Consider the following 19,920-nt stretch of genomic DNA (forward strand, 5'->3'; position numbering starts at 1 on the left):
CAGCATTTACCTCCTATCCAAAATTGCCCCTATGAACTGCTGAGCCAATTCAAGAGGGCAATTAAGATTCAAGTGCAACAGTGGATCTGAAATTATATAAAAGCTAGACCAAGCAAGGCCAGCGGAATCCCTTCCTACAAAATGTGCCTTAAAGATAACCCAGTAGATTATTCCAAAAATCTTAATTAACTGAATTGAGATTCCCCAGTGTTGGGGTTTGAACCTTCTCCATGACATCAGCAGCATGGGTCTCTGGATATAATCTGGTAATTTACCACTGTACTATTATGCATAATGTCAATTTTCCCAGTATTAGCTCCCCACATCAATCCACTCTGCAAGTTCTGCAGTTAAATTCATTCCATATTTCATAAGATAGGTTTTATATCAAATGATGATTTTAAAGGAATTAGTACAGGTGTTCAAATGCTGGTAAAGGAAAAATAATAAACAGTGTTTCTGTGGAGTCTATTCTTGACTACCAAGGCATTAACAAATTAATCGTTTTCAGAAACACAAGACTACACAAAGTACCAGGGTATCAATGAGCAACCAGCATCTTAAAAATAACTACATCTCCCATAAGGTTCCCACACATAGACACCAGTGTTTGAATAACTGTTGTCACCTGACAAAACTCCTCCCAGTGCATAATGTGAAGCTGAGCCTATGCTCGTGGTTCCTGTGCCAGGGTTTTATTAGCTTGCTGTTCATGAAGTGACAAGCATTCCACCTCAGGAGCCGCCGAGGAAATGTAAGCTGCAGTGAGCTCTGAAAGCTTTGCAGCTTAACCGAGTTCTACTTTAATAGCTATCTTTTGCTGGATCACTGAATGGTCACTGGAAATGATTAATTGATAATGAAGTGGTTGATGTTGATGCATTTATTTGGAACGGACTGTGCCATAAGCTGCTGCTTGCAGTGAAAGTGAATGGTATTAAAGCTAAGGAGAGCACTACATCTGAATCCTTTCTGCATTTGGGAGATACTGAAGAGCCAATCACATCACACCTAATTGCTCACTTCAAGGTAAAAACAGAAAAAAAACTATGTTATGTCTTGCGACTAAGAGTGCAGATTACTGGAATGGAGTTTAAAATGCAGCTAATTACTGAAAATAAACAACAATGTTTTCATTTAATCTATTTCTGTCTTTTGTCAGTTGTATTATAGTATTATATCATTAGTATCAGAATTCTAAATTCATATGCATGTATTGATAAACAGCTTAAATCCATGCTTAGTAGGAACAGTGCATACCTTGATGTGTTAGACTGTAAAAATTAAATTTAACATGAAGTAACTTGAGGTAAATTTTAGCAGTTCAAGATTTCAATCTAGGTGTTTTTGCTGTACAGTTATTTATTAGTGTCAGACAGAACTCCACAACTAGCTTTTAAACTGCACTCCATACCATAAATACTAGTGATATTATAAACTACCTTGTCGTGATCAGCTTTGTAAATTAATGTAATTTCAGTAAATATACCAGAACCTTGAGAGAAAACTAAGTACATAAGTATGTGTTGCCTGAGGGAAATTAACTATAAATATTTTACATTTACAAGCATAAGATTTGAACATGTCTTTTAATCAACTTTGCCCATCAAAATTGGATTATCCATAGGATATTATTCTATGATTCTCAGAAGATTAATTGCAAACATTGAAGAAGTGCTATATGCTCACATAAAATTGCAACAGAGAGAGAAACAACTAGTTTCTTTTATATATTGACTTGTGGGTTGAAATGTATATAGGACACAAAGATACAGAAACATGTACTGTACTTCACCAGAATATTACTAGCTGCTACTTTCAGACCAGAAACCAGTCTTTGAGATGCATGTGAATTGGATTATCTGCCCTTGTTTCCATATGTAGCTTTCTTTGACTGAATGCTTGTGAAGTTGAAAGAACCAAAATTTGACATGTGCAGTGGAGAATGAATTAAGTGAAAGAAAGCCCATTATTTTCATACTCCACTGCTCTGACAGAATCACTTTGACTTTCTATGATAAATGATGCAAAATTAAAGTTAAATATCATGATTAAATCTAATAAGCTATTTAAGCAGGTGCTGGAAACAGACTGTGACCTGATTAATGCCCTGTGAGATAATTTATTCGGTCAGCGACCTCATGGAAGTTTAACTGAACATGTTTGGACCACAGCCACTGCTCAGTCATGCCATTACCAAGTCTGGTCAGCACAGCCAGAACTCAAAAATCTTTTGTTATATTCTTTTAAGTAAAAGTATATTTAATTTATGAGGCAGTGGCAACAATGCAAATAGGCAGCAAGTCCTAAAACAGGAAGAAGAAAGAAGTTTTATTTTTAGTCCAGTGAGAAATGTCACAGAATTGAAGTTAATTCAGTCGCAAAATTTGGGCATGGTGTTGAACACTTCACTGATGTAAGCTTTGATTTAATTTGTCATTCTTTGATCTTTGTTTTAAATTGGCAATGTTTTAAGTCAACAAATTATTATAAAAATGAAAACAGAATTCTCCAAACTTTATAAATTTAATTCCATGTAACACTAAGCATTTTTATTGCATATTGGTTACATAACTGTTTGTGAAGAGAGGTTTCAAGGGGTGTAGACAGATTAAATGAATGGACAAAAACATGCCAAACATGACATGAAGTGGAAATGAATGAGATCTTCAACTTTGGCAGGAAAACAGAAAGACAGGAAAAAAAGCGAGGGATTGAAAAATTGTGACGTTCAGAGGGATCTTTGTGTCCTCGTACATACACCATGAAGCTGATATTCAAATGCAGCAAGTAATTAGAAACACACATAAAATGATGGAGAAACGCGGCAGGAGAGGTAGCATCTATGGAAATGAATGAACAGTTACCGTTGTGGGCCGAAACCCTTCTTCAGGACCTGAAAGGAAGGGGGAGGGAGAGGACGGAGGATAGTTAGAAGATGATAGGTAAAGTCAGGTGGGTAGGAAAAATAAAGGTCTGGAGAGAAAGGAATCTGTTAGTATGAGAAGAGTGGACCATAGGAGAAAGGGAAGGGGGAGGTAATAAGCAGGTGAAAAGAAGTAAGATACCAGAATAGGGAACAGAAGAAGGTGGATGATTTTTAACTAGCAAGAGAAATCAATTAGTAAGGCAAATGGCATGTTAGTATTTATTTGCAAGAGAACTTGAATATAAAGGTAAAGACTCCTTGTTGTAATTACATGGACTCCAGTGGAACTACACTATTTTTCATCTCCTTATCTAAGAAAGGATATTCATGCAATAGGAGTGCAGCAAAGATTCACCAGACTGATACCAGTGCATGAGAGATGGTGCCACAAGTAGAGATTAAGCAGACTTTCCTGACTCACTAAGTACTGGAGTTTAAAAGGGAAGAGACAATCTCATTGAAGCATTCGGAATTCATACGGGTCTCTAAAGGGTAACTGCAGGGATGATGTTTTCCCCCTGCCTGGGGTGTCTAGAAACAAAGACAACTCTCTCAGAATAAATGTTATTCAGAACTGAGATGAGAAAAAATAACTTCATTCACCCAAAGGATAGTGAATACTTGGAATTCCCCAATCATATCCTCTTTGGAGGCTCTATCACACCATACTGTATGTTCGTAATATTAAAGGAATCAAGAGATATATGGTTAGTACAGAAATATAATGTCAAGGTAAAAAATCAGATGTGATTTCATTGAATGGTGGAGTAGGCAGAAGGAACTGAATGACTATTCCTGCTCCTATTTCTAATATCCTCATGTTCTTAGTAAATGAATATTTTTGTGCTGAAGTCAGCAAGCACAAAATATCTCTATCCATATTCCAATCATTTGTACTTAAAAGTTTTAGCAAGTTTTTATTCGACTCTGGATTATGTGCTATTTTGCTTCCAAGCTTCACTTAATCTGAGCCTGTACCAGTTTCACATCATCTTCCAAGTTTTCCAATGATACCAAGCAAAATTTAAGTTGGACTTTGGACATAAACCAAGAATCTGTAAAGCATTAATTGATAATATTTAGCTTAGATTGCAAGTTCAACAAAAATAATTGTGATATTCATACCGCCTGAATGGAACGGGATTATTTATTCATTTTTTGAGATACAGCACTCTAAGGCTGAGACCGAATACAGTCAAGCAAGAGATTCTGCGGATGTTGGAAATATTGAGCAACGCACACACACAACGCAGGAGGAACTCAACAAGTCAGGCAGCATCTATGGAGGGAAATAAACAGTCGTGGTTCTGGGCTGAGACCCTTCATTAAGACTGGAAAGGAAGGAGGCAGAAGCCAGAATAAAAAGCTGGGGGTAGAAGAAAGAGTACAGACTGGCAGATGATATGTGAGACCGAGTTGGGGGGGTGGGGGGAAGGAGGAGGTGGGTGGGTGGAAGAGGGGGTGAAGTAAGAAACTGGGAGTGGAGAGCTGGGAGAAGTAAAGGGCTGAAGAAGAAGGAATCTAATGGAAAAGGACACTGGCGCAGGAGAGAAAGGGAAGGAGGTGGAGAAACAGGGAGGTGATGGGAAGATGAGAAGAAGAGAAACAGTGAGAAGGTATCTAGAATGAGGAATGGAAACAGAGTGAAGGATGGAGTGGGGGGGGGGGTAGAGAAATTACCTGAAGTTAGGGAAATTGAGTTCATGCCATCAGGTTAGAGCTTCCAAGGTGAAATGAGAGATGTTGCTCCTCCAACCTGAACGTATCCCCATTGTAGTAATAGAGTAGGCCATGGGAAGACCTGTCCGAATGGGAGTGGGAGGTCAAATTGAAATGGATTGCCACTGGGAGATTCTGCCTTCTGCAGCAAACAGAGGAAAGCCACTCAACAAAGCAGCCCCTCAGTCTGCGTCAGGTCTCACCGACGTAGAGGAGGCTGCACCGGGAGTAGCAGGTGCAGTAGGTGACCACAACAGACTCGCAGGTGAAGTGTCGCCTCACCTGCAAGGACTGTTTTGGGCCCTGAATGCTGATGAGGGGGCAGAGGTAGCATCTGCCACACTTGCAGGGAGGAGTACCAGGTGGGACATCAGTGGCGAAGGATAAGTGGACAAGTGAGTCACATAGCAAATGATCACTATGGACAGTGGACAGAGATGGAGGGAAAGATATGCTTAGAGGTTAGTTGCTTTGACATTTACTGATATGAAGCAGCAACTTATAAAATTAGTTGAATGGGTCACCTTAATGTTAAAGATATAAGACCATCAGGCATAGGAGCCGAATTCGGCCATTTGGCCCATGGAGTCTGCTCCACCGTTCAATCATATCTGATTATTTTTACCATTCCTCAGCCCCACTCTCCAAACTTCTTCCCATAACCTTTGACGTGGTGTCCATTCAAGAACCTATCAAGCTCTGCCTTAAATACTCCCAATGACCTGGCCTCTAAAGCTGCCTGTGGTAATAAATTCCACAAATTCACCACCCTCCCGTTAAAGAAATTTTGCTGCATCTCTGTTTAAAATGGATGCCTCTCTATCTGAGACTGTGCCCTCTTGTCATAGACTCTCCAACAATGGGAAATATCCTTTCCACATCTACTCTCTCTAGGCCTTTTTCAATGCGATCCCCCTCCCCCCCCAAATTCCTTATAAGAAAATCCTTTCATTCCTGGAATCATCCTTATGAACCTCCTCTGAACCCTCTCCAATGCCAGCACATCTTTTCTTAGATGAGGAGCCCAAACCCAATCACAATACTCAAGGTGAGGCCTCACCAGTGCCTTATAAAGCCTCAGTATCACATCCCTGCTCTTGTATTCTAGACCTCTTGAAATGAATGCTAACATGCTATTTGCCTCACTAACCACATGCAAGCTAACCTTTAGGTTGTTCTGCACAAAGACTCCCAAGTCCCTTTGCATCTCAGATTTTTGGATTTTCTCCCCGTTTGGAAAATAGTCTGCACATTTATTTCTACTACCAAAGTGCATGACCGTGCATTTTCCAACATTGTATTTTATTTGCCACTTTCTTGCCCATTCTCCTAATCCATCTAGGACCTTCTGCAGCCTTTCTGTTTCCTCAGCACAACATGCCTCTCCACCAATCTTCATATTATCCGCAAACTTGGCAACGTAACCATTTTTTCCATCATCCAAATCATTGATATACAGACTAAAAAGAAGTGGTCCCAGCACCAACCCCTGCAGAACACCACTAGTCACTGGCAGTCAACCAGAAAAGGATCCTTTTATTCCAACTCACTGCCTCATACCAATCAGCCAATGCTCTAACTATGCTAATTTTCCTGTAATGCCATGGGCTCTTAACTTGGTAAGCAATCTCATGCATAGCTCCTTGTCAAAGGTTTTCTGAAAGTCCAAATATACAACATCTACTACATCCCCTTTATCTATCATACTTGTAATCTTCTCAAAGAATTCCAACAGGTTCATCAGGCAAGATTTTCTGCTGACTTTTTCCAATCTTACCCTATGTTACCAAGTACTCCATAACTTCATCCTTAGCAATTGACTCCAACATCTTCCCAATCACTGACATCAGACTAACTGAACTATAATTTCCTATTCTGTTGCCTCCTTCCTTTTTTAAAGAGTGGAGTGACATTTGCAAATTTCCAGTCCTCTGGCACTATGCCAGAGTCCAATGATTTTTGAAGTATCATTACTAATGCATCCACAATGTCTACCGCGACCTTTTCAGAATCCTAGGGTGCAGTTCATCTGGCCCAGGTGACTCTTAGGTCTTTCAGCTTTTTGAGCACCTTCTCCCTTGTAACAGTAACTGCACTCATTTCTCTTCCCTTGCATCATCTGGCACACTGCTAGTGTCTTCCACAGTGAAACTGATGCAAAATATCATTTAGTTCATTTGCCACCTCCTTGGCCACGGTTATTATTTCTCCAGTTTCATTCTGTACCGGTCCTATATCCACTCTCATCTCTCTTTTATTTTTTTACATGCTTGAAATAGCTTTTCCGATCCACTTTGATATTGTTTGCTAGTTTGCTTTCTTATTTCATCTTTTCCATCCTAATGATTCTTTTAGTTGCTCATTGTAGGGTTTTAAAATCTTCCCAATCCTGTCTTCCCAGTAATTTTTGCTTTGCTGTATGCCCTCTCTTTTGCTTATACCTTAGCTTTGACTTCCCTTCTCTGCCACATTTGTACAACTTTGTCATTTGAGTACTTCTTTGTTTTTGGAATACATCTATCCTGCACCTTCCTCATTTTTCCTAGAAACTCAAGCCATTGCTGCTCTGCTGTCATCCTTGCCAGCATCTCTTTCCAATTTACTTTGGCCATCTCCTCTCTCATACCACTGTAATTTCCTTTACTCCGCGGAAATGCTGCTACGTCAGACTTTACTTTCTGCCTATCAGATTTCAAGTTGAATTCAATGATATTGTGATCTCTGCCTCCTAAGGGTTCTTCTGCCTTAAGCTCCCTAATCACCTGCAATTTATTACATAACACCCAATTCAGTATAGCTGATCCTCTAGTAGACTGAATTACAAACTGCTCTAAAAGACATCTCATAACTATTCAACAAACTCACTCTCTTGAGATCCATTTCCAACCTGATTTTCCCAATCAACCTGCATGTTGAAATCATCCATGACTGTCATAACATTGCCCTGTAATCTGTGGTCCTCATCCCAGCTACTGTTGGGAGGCCTGTATATAATAGCTATCAGGGTCCTTTTAACCTTGCAGTTTCTTAACTCAACCCACAAGGATTCAACTTCTTGTGATCCTATGCTACATCTTTCTACTGATTTGATGCCATTTTTACTGCCAATCCTCCTATTCCTCCGATACAATATGCAACCTTGGATATTCAGCTCCCAATTGCAACCATCCTTCAGCCACGTTTCAGTAGTGGCCATAACGTTGCACCTGACAATCTGTAATAGTGCAACAAGATCATCCACTTTATATCTTATACTCCATGCATTGAGATATAACACTTTTAATACCACATTTGCTTCCCCTTTTGATTCTGCATCCCTAACGCACAGGTACTCACCCTGCTGGCTGCAGATTCTGTCCTTTCTGACAGTCTGACTGCATGCTATCTTTGCTTTTTTTACTGTCCTATCCTGAGTCCCTTCATTTCAGTTCCCAACCTCCTGCCAAATTAGTTTAAACCCTCCCCAGCAGCTCTAACAAATCTGCCCACAAGAATATTGGTCCCCAATATTGGTTCAGGTGCAGCCCATCACTTTTGTACAGGTCATTCCTCCCCCAGAAGGGATCTAATGATTGAAGAACCTGAAGCCCTGCCCCTGGCACCAGCTTCTCAGCCACACATTAATTTGCCAAATCATCCTGTTTCTACCCTCCCTCACCTCGGGCCCCAACATCCTGATCTTTTCAGTCTAGCGTGGGACCTAAATCGTTATCCAAACATAGAGAACAATTGCCTTAATACGCTCTGAGGCCTGGACCCAACACCCTGATATGGCCAGGCACTTAAATCGTTATCCAAACTCTGGTTCAGCCACCTCAATACTCTCTGGGGCCTGGACCCAATGCCTCAATTTGGACATACCCAACCTTTCCGATTCTGCCTGGCACTTAAGTTGATCGAACTTTGTGTCTTCCTTGCTCTTGGTGACGGGCCCACAGTCTCGCCTCATCTCAGTTCTGCCACATCAAATTGCCTCCAAGTCCAAAGGGAAGTTACAGATATTACCTGCAATGATTGTTTGCCAGAAAAAGATTAACAAAGTATTTCGGTATTTTCCTTGTTTCATCAGCCACAAGCCAGACATTGCTGAGATTCACCAGTGCCATCTTGAACCAAAATCTATTTGATAATAGAATTACAATCATAGTATTATACAGCATAGATATGAGCCCACAGTCTCCTTGGTGATATTTTTGGCCATCTAGAATAATAAACCCTTTGTCCTGCATTAGGACCATATCATTCTATGCCTTCCCCATTTACACATGTAACTAGATGGACAAAGTAAACATTCTTCAATCTTACTAAGTGTAAAGTACCCACACTCTACTTCATTCCCCATGCAAGAGTGAATTAGATAGAAAATAACCAGTGGGAGCTCCTTGGCTATGCAATTTAAGCCAAGGGTTCCCAGGAATTGGTAAGAATGTTAAGTATTTTCAATTTTGAAGATGCCACAAAATGTTTTATCTCTATCTTTCTCTGCCCTCTTGTAAATTTATTGCAATGATCTTTGGTACAGATTGACTATTTCAAAAGTTTGATGCCACTCATGATCCTATTTAATGGGTATCTTATTAGAAGTATACTGTCTTTTAGTTCATTGTTCCTGCCAGTACATTTGAAGGATTTTCCAGAGATAGTGTTGGTTTATCATTGCCATGCCTGTATTAAGTAGTCCACATCTTCAAAGCATTTGAGAGTGTTGTTATCTGTTAAAAGACCATAAGACAAAGAAGCAGAATTAGGCCATTCAGCCCATCGAGTTGGGCCCACTACTCCATCGTGCCTGATTTATTATCCCTCTCAACCCCAGTCTCCTGACATCTCCCTGTAACTCTTGACACCCCTACTTATCAAGAACCTATCAGCCTCAGCTTTGAATATACCCAATGACTTGGACTCCACAGTCACTTGGTACTGTCCTGTAATCCTTGGTCTTTGAGCCAGGGTATGAGATCTTGAGATTGTATACAGATCATTCTCTTATTGCTTCAGTGAACAAGTCAACAATAAATTGTAGATCATCGCCACAAGGGTTGTCTGCATGCTGTAGATCCACCTGAGATTTGGGTGACCTAGGATGAAGAGGTTATGGTGACAAGATTGCACAATTTCTCATTTTTTCTGTAGAGTATCCCATACAGTTGGGAGCTTGTGGGAAGTAGTGAAATTTGGCAACAAGGAAGATAAGAAAGAGGGTGAGAGAATGACACAGCCTTGTTTGACCCCATTCTCTGTGGGTATTGAGTCTGAGGTGGACCTGTTGATTGGAATCATATCTTGCATGTCATCATGAGCAGGCATGCATTTCTATATATGATATAATACAATATCACCCAGTTCTCTACAAACACTTCCAGTGAGTCTGCCCTGATAATTTGTGGATTTGAATAAAAAGGCCCATGTGACATGAGCTGATCTGAGCTTACGCTGGTGAGTTACGAAGGTAATGCTGAAGAATTTATACAGCTCATTCCTCCACTCATTCAATTGGTGGCCAGTGGGTGGAGTTGCATCAATAAAAAGACCAGGATGAGATTTATGTTTGCTGTGTGATAACACGAATCAGTACAACACAATAAAACATGATTGATTCCTGTGGCACTACCTATAAATAAAAATAGAACTGAATGAGAGATTCGAGCTTTAATTGCAAAACAGAAAGAGGGCAATAAGAACCTTAATGCAGTGATGATGGGCATTCTGTCCCTTCACCAATGATTTTCCCAAAGATTTCTGCTGGGAGCAGATTGGCCAGCGTGAATGCATTCAGACTCTTGTTGATCTCTGAAAGTCAGGTTCTGTGATGTGCAGAGAATCCATTTTAACCACCCACTGGGTAGAATGGCTGTTGTGGCTCATCACCAGCCAAAACTTGGCAACAGAAAACTTCACCAAGTATTCATTGAGCATGTTTAACTAGCCTTTCCATGTATTAGTGAACTTCAAAACCATTACAGAATGGCAGGGAGATAGAAAGGGAACTAGAGAGAGAGAGAGGTACAGGAACATGAATAAGCTATTAACCTATCAATAGTAATTGTGGATGGACCAAGTCCACCTTAACGTCAATGAAATGGATCGATGGCCTCTGAGGATGTGTGAGCTTAGGTGGTTGAGTGACTCCAAGCTGGCTAAGTAAGAGAGTAGCCCAGAAGCTATTCTACCTAAGAAAAATGTCAATCTAAAGAAAGGGTAGGTCAAATCAGTATTTTAAAGATGGAGGAGTAGCTTGCCAAATAGAGCAGCAGCCCGACATCAGTCTTGTCGACACAGTTTTAGAGTTGCTCACACGGAAGATGCAGGAGTGTTGCGGAAAGGGGTGGAGAAGGAACAATGTGGCTGGTGATGTCTCTCGTCTTCATGAAATGAAATCCAATCGAGAGGGTTATCTTTAAGTTACACCAACTGATAAGTCTTGTAAATAGCTGCTTTCACATGAGAGATGGAAAACTAATAGATGCATTTATACAAAAGGAAATTTATTAGAAAATTGTGCAGATTTGAGGATTTTGAAGCATAGAAAGAGGAAGACCAGGAAGGGGACTGAAGGAGTGGAAGCTCAATTGGTATGGGGAAATGGGGAGAAGTGGAGGCAGTATTTTTTTATCCATTCAGCACAATATTTATCTGTGCTGTGAGAATGACTTCCTTAGAAAAACTGTCCACAAGAAGCCTCCTTTTGCATTAGGAATTTTGTCAAATCTGGGAGTTTCACTCCAATTCCACTCCAAGTCCACCAACACATGGCTCAACTGGACGTGAAATGAAAGAGAACTAAACATTGACTGCTACTTCCATAAATTTCACCAACACGTACATTGCCACCAGCAGGTCCTGAACTCAAAGGAGAAGAAAATTTAGGTCTCAGAAGAAACAAGAAAATCTGTAGTCTCAAGGCACAATTAAATAGTGAGCTTATGGACTGAGGAAGGAGAGGTGTTCCACAACTGAAACTAAAGTAATTGCCACTATTAAATATCATGGTGTGTTCTACATGGGGAAAAGTTTTGAAGGGTTAATTTTGGTTTTATATCATAATGCAAAACTGGAGGTAGTGAAATTCTCCTGATACCTATATTCTTTAAAGACAATAGGAAAGATGTAAAATGGTCTTGATGATTTGCCATCTTGCATTTTATGCTTTTTCACAAACAAAATAATCCCCATTGTAAGACAGAATGTAAAGGTTTAATGATTCTACTTCAGTTTCTTGTGTTTATTGCATTACAAATATAATATTAAAGGTATACATTGAACTAGCTCTGAAATCAACAGAGCTGCTGAAAAGGCAGCAGGGATATGATTAGTTCTGGTGAATGTTTTTTTTAACATAGCAATGAAATTTTAATTTGTCTTTACTAGTCAAAACTTACATACTCTAAAAAGGAATTTATTTTTCACAGACCCATTGGACATACTGGAATAGCATGGGATACAAAACCTAATTTTACACTGAATCTAAGTGGATAGCATACCCCTAGTATCAAATTTCCTTATCTCAAAATTAGGCTCTAGCCCTCCCAAGTGTAGACAAATTCAAAATAGAAAAGACATTTTATGCTAAATTATAAAGCATTGTTTGCCCCACTTACATGAGGTCAAGAAATATCTTAATTCAAGGAAGACAAAGCAGACAAACTCATTCTTATGAGCCAATGTGATACATTTATCAAACCATGTAAATAACTATATTGGATGGCTGTAGTTGCAGTTACAGTCTCCAGGAGATTCTCATAAAGTTCGGCTCAACTATTCAACAAGCAGAAGAGAAAGGTAAATCTGTTTGTATCTATTTTCATTTATAATGGAACAATTGCTTGATTCCTATTACAATTCCTCGATTACAGTGCCAATAAATGGTGAACCTACCTTCAGATCACCATATTCTGAGAATAAACATTAGCATTTTTCTTCACATACATGTGTATTTTAAGGAAAGAGAAAGAAGGAACGAAGGGTGTAAGTAAAGCAAATTAGTAAGGTGAGATATTTTCCAACTTGTGGGTGTAGGTGCATAATGTTTGCATGATTCAAAATAAAATAGTGGTATATGTTATGATATTTCTAATATTTTGTAAAGAGAACTTAATGTACATATATAACAACCTGAAAGGAGAAAGGAGAGAAAAATCAGATGAAGGTACATAGCTAATAGTGCAAGCATAGAAGCTTAGCTTGGAACAGTGGAGTAAAATGGACAATATTGGGTTTGTTTCCATCATAAACCTCATTTAATGTTCTTTTCCACCTGAATCTGTACACCTCCTGCCTAATGTTTGGTGGGTCTGCTCATTGCAATGGAAGTCATCAGCACTGACCAACAAACTAATGCATGTGCTTTATCTATAAAAATAATGCATTATTTCTCATTGTGCACGCCTCCCCACACAAATCATGAGAAGTGTCAGTTGAAACAGTTTACATTTGGATATAGCAAAGTCCCAAGTAGGAGCGATGTAAACTAGAGCATTTTCTAAAGTATGCATAATCCAGATTTAATTCAAGTACACGCAGATGGTGAAAGCACCAAAAAATCCTTTCTTCAGCTTATAGAGGCAACGACTGGATCCTTTACTCTGATCATACTTAAGGTTTGTTTCGCCCAGCTGGACTGTGAGCATTATCAGCCAAATATTTCAACCTCCAAGTGATGCATTGTTCTCAGGTGTACACAGTCATCACAGTAATAACCTCAGGTGCCAATGCTTTGCCCTCTAACGAAAACTGTACACCAGCTTCATGAAAATATCTATATATTCTCGTAAAGAAATTAAAATCCTGCAAAAAGTGATGCAAATAATATTTTGTTCAGTTAGTAAAAGTAGCTGAGCTACCAAAGTATATTTGCAACATCTTTTATAATTAAGGACATTTTTCAGCATAAATACAATTACTAATGCAACCATTACTATTGTAACCTTCCATTTGTTGATTTTATTCAAAACAATGTTACTGGTGGGTTCACCTATGAACCCCATCAGGAGAAATTATTCTTGTTGAACTTCTTTTAAAATAAGTCAAAAAATCAGGGTGACACAGCAATTTTGTCATCTCAGTTGTCTACACTAATAAACTCCTTCCTGTTGTCTGAGTCATGGACATTGATTGTTCAATTCCCTTGCTGATCTATCAAAAATAGATTGAGATCAATTAGCTGAAACAATGCTAAGTCAATAATATTTCTCTGTTAGCTATCTTTATTGTGTTAATACTGGCCCTTTATCTTTAAAGAAGTATGAGTGGGAACTGTTTGTCATATTTGACAAGTATTTTGGTAAAATTGCTTATACCAAGCCATTATTTTTCAACCTCTATTGTTTCTGATGGTGAAATATTTCTATTTAATCTCCAGCTCATAGCTTGGTCTCCCAGAGCTGTGTACTATTATGTTTAGAGAAAGAAGGATTATTATTCCTGTGCACCTGTCAATTACATCTCCATCATGCTGGCCTCAGAATGACACTCCTTCCAGTGCTATCTTCTCCACACATTTCCATTTAGTGCCTATTGTGGTAGTGCACTTGATCTATGATTGTATCTCAAGAGTCTATTATGGGTTGTTGTGTTTTACACTGTTCTGTCATGTTTATAGTAAGCTGAAGGCCACCAGCTAACCCTCACTGTGAAGACCTGGTCAGTCATGCAACACTTTATTAGGATAATGAACAGTGAGCAGAATCCTGTCCTTCTAAACAATTGGAATAATCAGCATTCGGTCCAGTAGTCACCAGACTCCTGAAATTAACTGCTGCTTATATTTGTCAAAGGGTGGCATGCCGTGATTAGTGTCTCCAAAGTTCATAATTCCCTGAATGGGGTGGTCATAAACTGGTGCTGGAACTAACTCTCCGGTTCCCTACACTGCACCATTTCTCGCTGTGTAGAAACTACTCTCTCCTTGGCATTATGGGGGCTGCAAGAAATGAGCCATCAGGACTATCACAGAGGCTGCTGAGCGAGCCCCCTGATGGCTGTGGATCAAGAGGGGTAACCTGTGGACCAACGCTGCTGGGACACAAACCAGGGCCTTATCAATCCGTGTTGGGTCACCTGGGCGAGAGTGTCTGATGTTGAAACACCCGATGTCCCCAGGTTACATCACTGATGATGTGTCCCAGCACAACCTAAGATGGATCTCAGCTTTATAATAAGTATAATATAGTGGAGTGTAATATATTTGCTGGTCCATCATCATTTTAAATATTTGAATGATTTGAACAAAGTGCATGACATCTTGCTGACATAATGCTAATTCCAGATTGCTTCTAATGTTCTGTGAACTGGGTTTGAGTGCTTTCACAGTCCAATCTAATATGGATTGGTAAAGTATACAGACATACAGCTGGGCTGAGTCAACGCTTTGCTAATTTGCAGGCTAGTATATGTATCATTGGCAATTTTAAGGAAGCTGTTAGTTTCAGGAAAAATGGACGTACTATCAATAGAATGTGGTGTCACATAACTTGTGCTTAGAATTACTTGATTCTGGACTTGAGGAAGTCAGAGGCCAGCCACTCTTTACTAAACATGCACTGCTCCTCCATGGAGAGAGTTAGGAGCATCAAGTTTCTAGGAGTGCCATGACAGACGATCTCACCTGGTCTCTCAACATCACCCCTTTGGTCAAGAAAGCACAGTAGTACCTTCATTTCCTGAGGAGATTGAGGCTAGTGAGGTGCCCATCCCCCCCCCCACCACCTATTTTAATCAATTTTTAGAGGATCACGATGGAGAGAATTCTGACCTGTTCCATTACCATCTGGTACAGGAATCGCAAGTCCCTACTAAGTATTGCGAGGACTGCTGAGAGGATCAGCGGCGTCTCTCTTCCACCCATCAGAGGGATTCTTCTATCAGAGATATTTATCAGGCGTGCTGCCACATAGCATTGTCAATGATCCCTCCCATCCAGCCAACAATCTCCTTGACCCCCCCTCCCCCCCACTATCAGGAAGGAGGTAACAAAGCATTAGGATGGGAAACAGCTTCTTCCCCAGGCTGTAAGACTACTGAACTCCCTGCCACAACTCAGGTCTCATCATATATAAAGCGCCAGTTGTGGTATACTGTTTACTTTTTAACATATGATATATGGATCTTATTATTTGTTAATTTATTTGTGGTAATATTACTTTGTGTGTTAAGTGTGTGAGTTATGTGTAGTGTGTTGCGGACCTTGGTCCAGAGAAACATGGCTCCATTTGGTGGTCTACATGTGTACAGTTGAATAAAAAAATAAACTGAACTTGAACTTGAAATTAATCCACTTGTATTGGGAGAAATGTTGGCCAGGGATACAAAAGAACTCAATGCAATCCCTTGAAAGAGCTCAATATCTTTATAAACAGAGAGAGGGAAGCCTTCCTTTGATAGCAATATCGCCAAAAATGCAACGTTCTATCAATACTTCACTGAAATGAGCTTTGAGTAATTAACCTTCCAATGAGGATGTTATGAAGATCATCAAAGTTTTAACTGATTTGTATGTATTACAACAATTTTCTCTTTTCTGAGTTGTTTTGATGAATCCCAGAGTTAAATGCTCCTCCCATGGTTGAGGAAGTGCATACTTGCATTTGACTGGATAATTAACCAATAGAAGGAAATGAAAGGCTGGAATACTGCCTCTGTCTGTGACTACCCCCGATGCATGTCGTTGCTAAGCTTACCGTTGATGACCTGCTTTCAGAGACTCCTGAGTAAGTCAGCACAACATTGTGGGCTGAAGGGCCTGTGCCTGTGATTTGCTGTTCTACAAATCCTGGTTTTGGGAAGGGTGAGTGGGGGAAGGCAATAACAGGAAGTGAGTTGGTTCATTTTAGGTTGACTGAACTCAAGTTTCCCAAACAAGCTTTTAAGAGGGATTCTTCTATTCTGTTGGCAACTACTACTTATTGAGGAATCATCCCAAGTCAAACCCAAGCAGACCAAGTTGGAACCTCCTCCATAGCAGTGTCCCGATTGGGAGAAGATCCTAAGATGGGCATTGTTTGTTGTTAAAAAGAAAATTACAAGTGAACAAACAGATTCTGAGAGAGGTCCATGTGCTTCTCTGTTGTGTACAATTTATCTATTGCAATATGTATCAACAAAATTTAGCAACAAAACCAAGTTTTAAAGGAATCTGCTTCATTGAACAGTCAAAAGATAAATATGGGCACAATCTCTGGTATCTGCTTAGATTGTCATGGAAACATTGGAATAAGATTCACTGGCTGAGATAAGGGATAAAAACATGCATTTGATTGCCAATAAGCACTATCACTTGTGCTTCATGCCATTCTCCAATGAAGTGTAATCATAAAATATTACATTACAGCATATGGGAAATAGAAGCAGGAGTGAACTGTAGACTCCGCTGTGCCAGAAGATGAGATTATTGTGGATCCTGAACCTTGTCCACATTCTTACCAAATCGACATTTCTTGATCCCATTTCTGTCAATCTCCACTCTGAATAAGCTCAGCAATCAAGTAACCACAGGCATCTGGAGAAGAAAACTGTTGGTACAAACGTCCTGCAAGATTCCTTGAAGCACTGCATTCTGTATGTAAATTATGACCACTTATTTACAAAAATCTATCATGCAAAGATTTAATACACAAATCCCATAGGAGAGCTTGGTCACTGAGTTCTGAGAAGCGGTCATAAAGCTAATTATATGCTCATTGCAATCAGATTAAAAGTGAATATGATCCAAGTTTTAAATTTAATGGAAGATATCAATAATGTAGATGTAATAATTGTGCATAACTAAGGAACAGTGGTGCTGTCATCCCACAGCTCCAGAAGCCTACGTTTAATTCTGACTCTGGTCCTTTCTGAATGGAGTTGGCAGATTCTCCCTTTGACCAGGTGAACTGATGTTGGATGATCCGTTTTTCTCCCAGATCTCGATGATACACTAGGTGTAAAGGTAATTGGTAAGTTACTTGTGGTATAGGTGCCTGGTGGGTGATTCAGGTTGATGGTGATACTGTTAACAGGCATGTCTGAAAGAATAGGTTTATTTGTTTATTTATTTAGAGATCAGCACCATAAGCTGTACAGCCCAGCAACCCACCTATAATTGACACTAGACTAGTCAGGGGACAATTTACAATGACCAATTAACCTACCAACAGGTGCATCTTTGGACTGTGGGAGGGAACCAGAGCACCCGGAGGAAACCCATGCAGTCACAGAGAGAACGTACAAACTCCTTACAGGAAATGATGGGAATTGAACCCAGGTTGCTGGTACTGTAAAGTGTTGTGCTAACCACTATGCTGCCGTGACACCCTAATGTTTGTAGCACTTCACTTTATCCCTATAGGATCCTACCACCTGATGGAGAATTTTCTCACAAATCTCCTGATTCCACCCTTTCCAACTTTACCATCCCTATACCCTCTGTCACTCCCTCTCCCACTTCTCTGTGACGTCTCTGATGTCTGCCTCTGTGGTGTATCTCCTCACATCCTGGGAAACCTGTACAAAAAACTGTGAAGGCACAAGGTCAACCCTGCCTGAAGGTTAGCCTGGAACATCAAAATCCTAAAATATTCCCAGGATTTCCTGTGTGTTGCATAGCTGACCAGAGTATGAGACATCAGAGCAATTCTTATCTTAGGCTGAACTTAATTTACCGTAGCAACACCCTGCGGGTGATCCTCATCACCAAAAGCATTCAGCATGCAAAGAAATTTGAGATGTTTTTAATAAAAATATCAAAATTCCCTGTAGTTGCTATTTCTCCATGCTAAGTAAATCCATAATTTGAAGAAAAATTCCCCCAGACCTTCCTTAATTGAGAAGTAAGTTCATTGCACTTAGAATAGCTGAATTGTGGAAGACACTGCTAATTAGTGCAATGAATCTTGACTCTTCAAAATGGGAAGTTGGATAAATTCCTGATTTAGCACAAAAATTAAGCAGTGGGCTAGTATTACTAAGAGTCAGAGAGGGAACACAGGAGGCTTTTTTTTGATGTTGAGAACCCTGCAAGAACAGATTTCTCTCAGATTGTTTGTGTCTAAATAAATTAAGATGTTATATAACTATTAATTGCATGGATATTTAGTATCATATCACAGTTTTATATTGAGAAATGGAAGAGAGTGGTCCAGAGTCCTCGGGTAAGACAAATAGAATGGTAATTGGTGGAATAATTGGAATGGGGAAAGGCAGTGGTCAGGCCAACCCCAGAGGGGAGAACGGAAAAGTCAAGATGGAAGGGGTGGATTGAAGTGGCTTTGTCAGGAAGACTGCAAGTGTGAATCAGGGTGCTCTAGGTGAAAACAGAACTTTATGAAAGGAGTATCGAAAGAGTTGATAGGGAATCGGCAGGGAGCAAATCCAGAAAGGCTGGAGAATACATTAGGAGAGTTGAGGAGGTCATCAAATTGCAAAATCCATGTAAAGCAAATAAACTGGATTCAATGTATATATGGAAAACAACACCCCCAGGATCTAGTAGTACTCTGCCAGGTCAGATTTAAAATATTAGTTAATTCCAAGACTCAAAGGCCTAGTTTAATAGGTCAATGATCAATACCCCTCTAGAAGCTGATTAATTGCCTGCCTTTAAGCACACCTCTGTTACAACCGGAATTTGGGGCATTCCAGCTAGATTTTTTAGATTTTCTCAACCCATCCTTTGTATCGGTAAATACTGTACAGGATGGAGGAATTGTGTATTTGATCTTGAACAACTTAAATGACGAAGCGTGCTGAATACATATTAATGTGTTTTTTTCCCCTCTCAAGGAGCTTCTAGACTTGCCTTCTCATTTTTTTTCTATTTCTGATAACTGCTGGCATATGCATCAGCATGTATCCACCTGGCATTCTTGGGAATCTGTTGAGAGCCTTTAATTATGTACTGCTTTTATACATCCTGACTGAATGGAAACTGTTACTAACGCTGAACGCTGAAAAAAACAAGGTGGAATATATCATAGGCAGATGATGAACAGCAGCATTCCTCATTTCCACAGGTTTGAAGCTTAATCCCCACTCTTCACACGAAAGTAAACATAAGGATGATAAAAATGTATTTTTAGCTGCTGTTAATTGTCACGAAGAGAATTCACTGAAACTGCTGTGAAAATAGACTTTCCATGTTATGCTTTAATCCATATGTCAGTAGAGTAACGTGAAAGTGTTTAAATATCCTTCGTGAAATGTTGAAATTTTGTATCTTGTGATATTGCATATTCATAAAATATTCAGTACTGTGCAAAAGTCTTAGGCACATATATATATAGCTAGGATGCCAAAGACTT

At 39.6% G+C, this 19,920-nt stretch overlaps 1 protein-coding gene across 4 annotated transcripts in view; it reads left to right on the forward strand.

Moving 5' to 3' along the window:
* Positions 1-698: 698 nt before the first annotated feature.
* Positions 699-19,920, forward strand: part of LOC140715093 (heparan sulfate glucosamine 3-O-sulfotransferase 1-like) — a 166,186-nt gene continuing 146,964 nt past the window's right edge. For all 4 annotated transcript variants that reach the window (XM_073026822.1, XM_073026824.1, XM_073026825.1 and 1 more), the window contains exon 1: positions 699-1,029. The gene's annotated coding sequence lies outside the window, so the exon portion shown is untranslated. The remainder of the gene's footprint in view (positions 1,030-19,920) is intronic.

Source organism: Hemitrygon akajei, chromosome 23, assembly GCF_048418815.1.
Source record: "Hemitrygon akajei chromosome 23, sHemAka1.3, whole genome shotgun sequence".
Lineage (NCBI taxonomy): Eukaryota > Metazoa > Chordata > Chondrichthyes > Myliobatiformes > Dasyatidae > Hemitrygon > Hemitrygon akajei.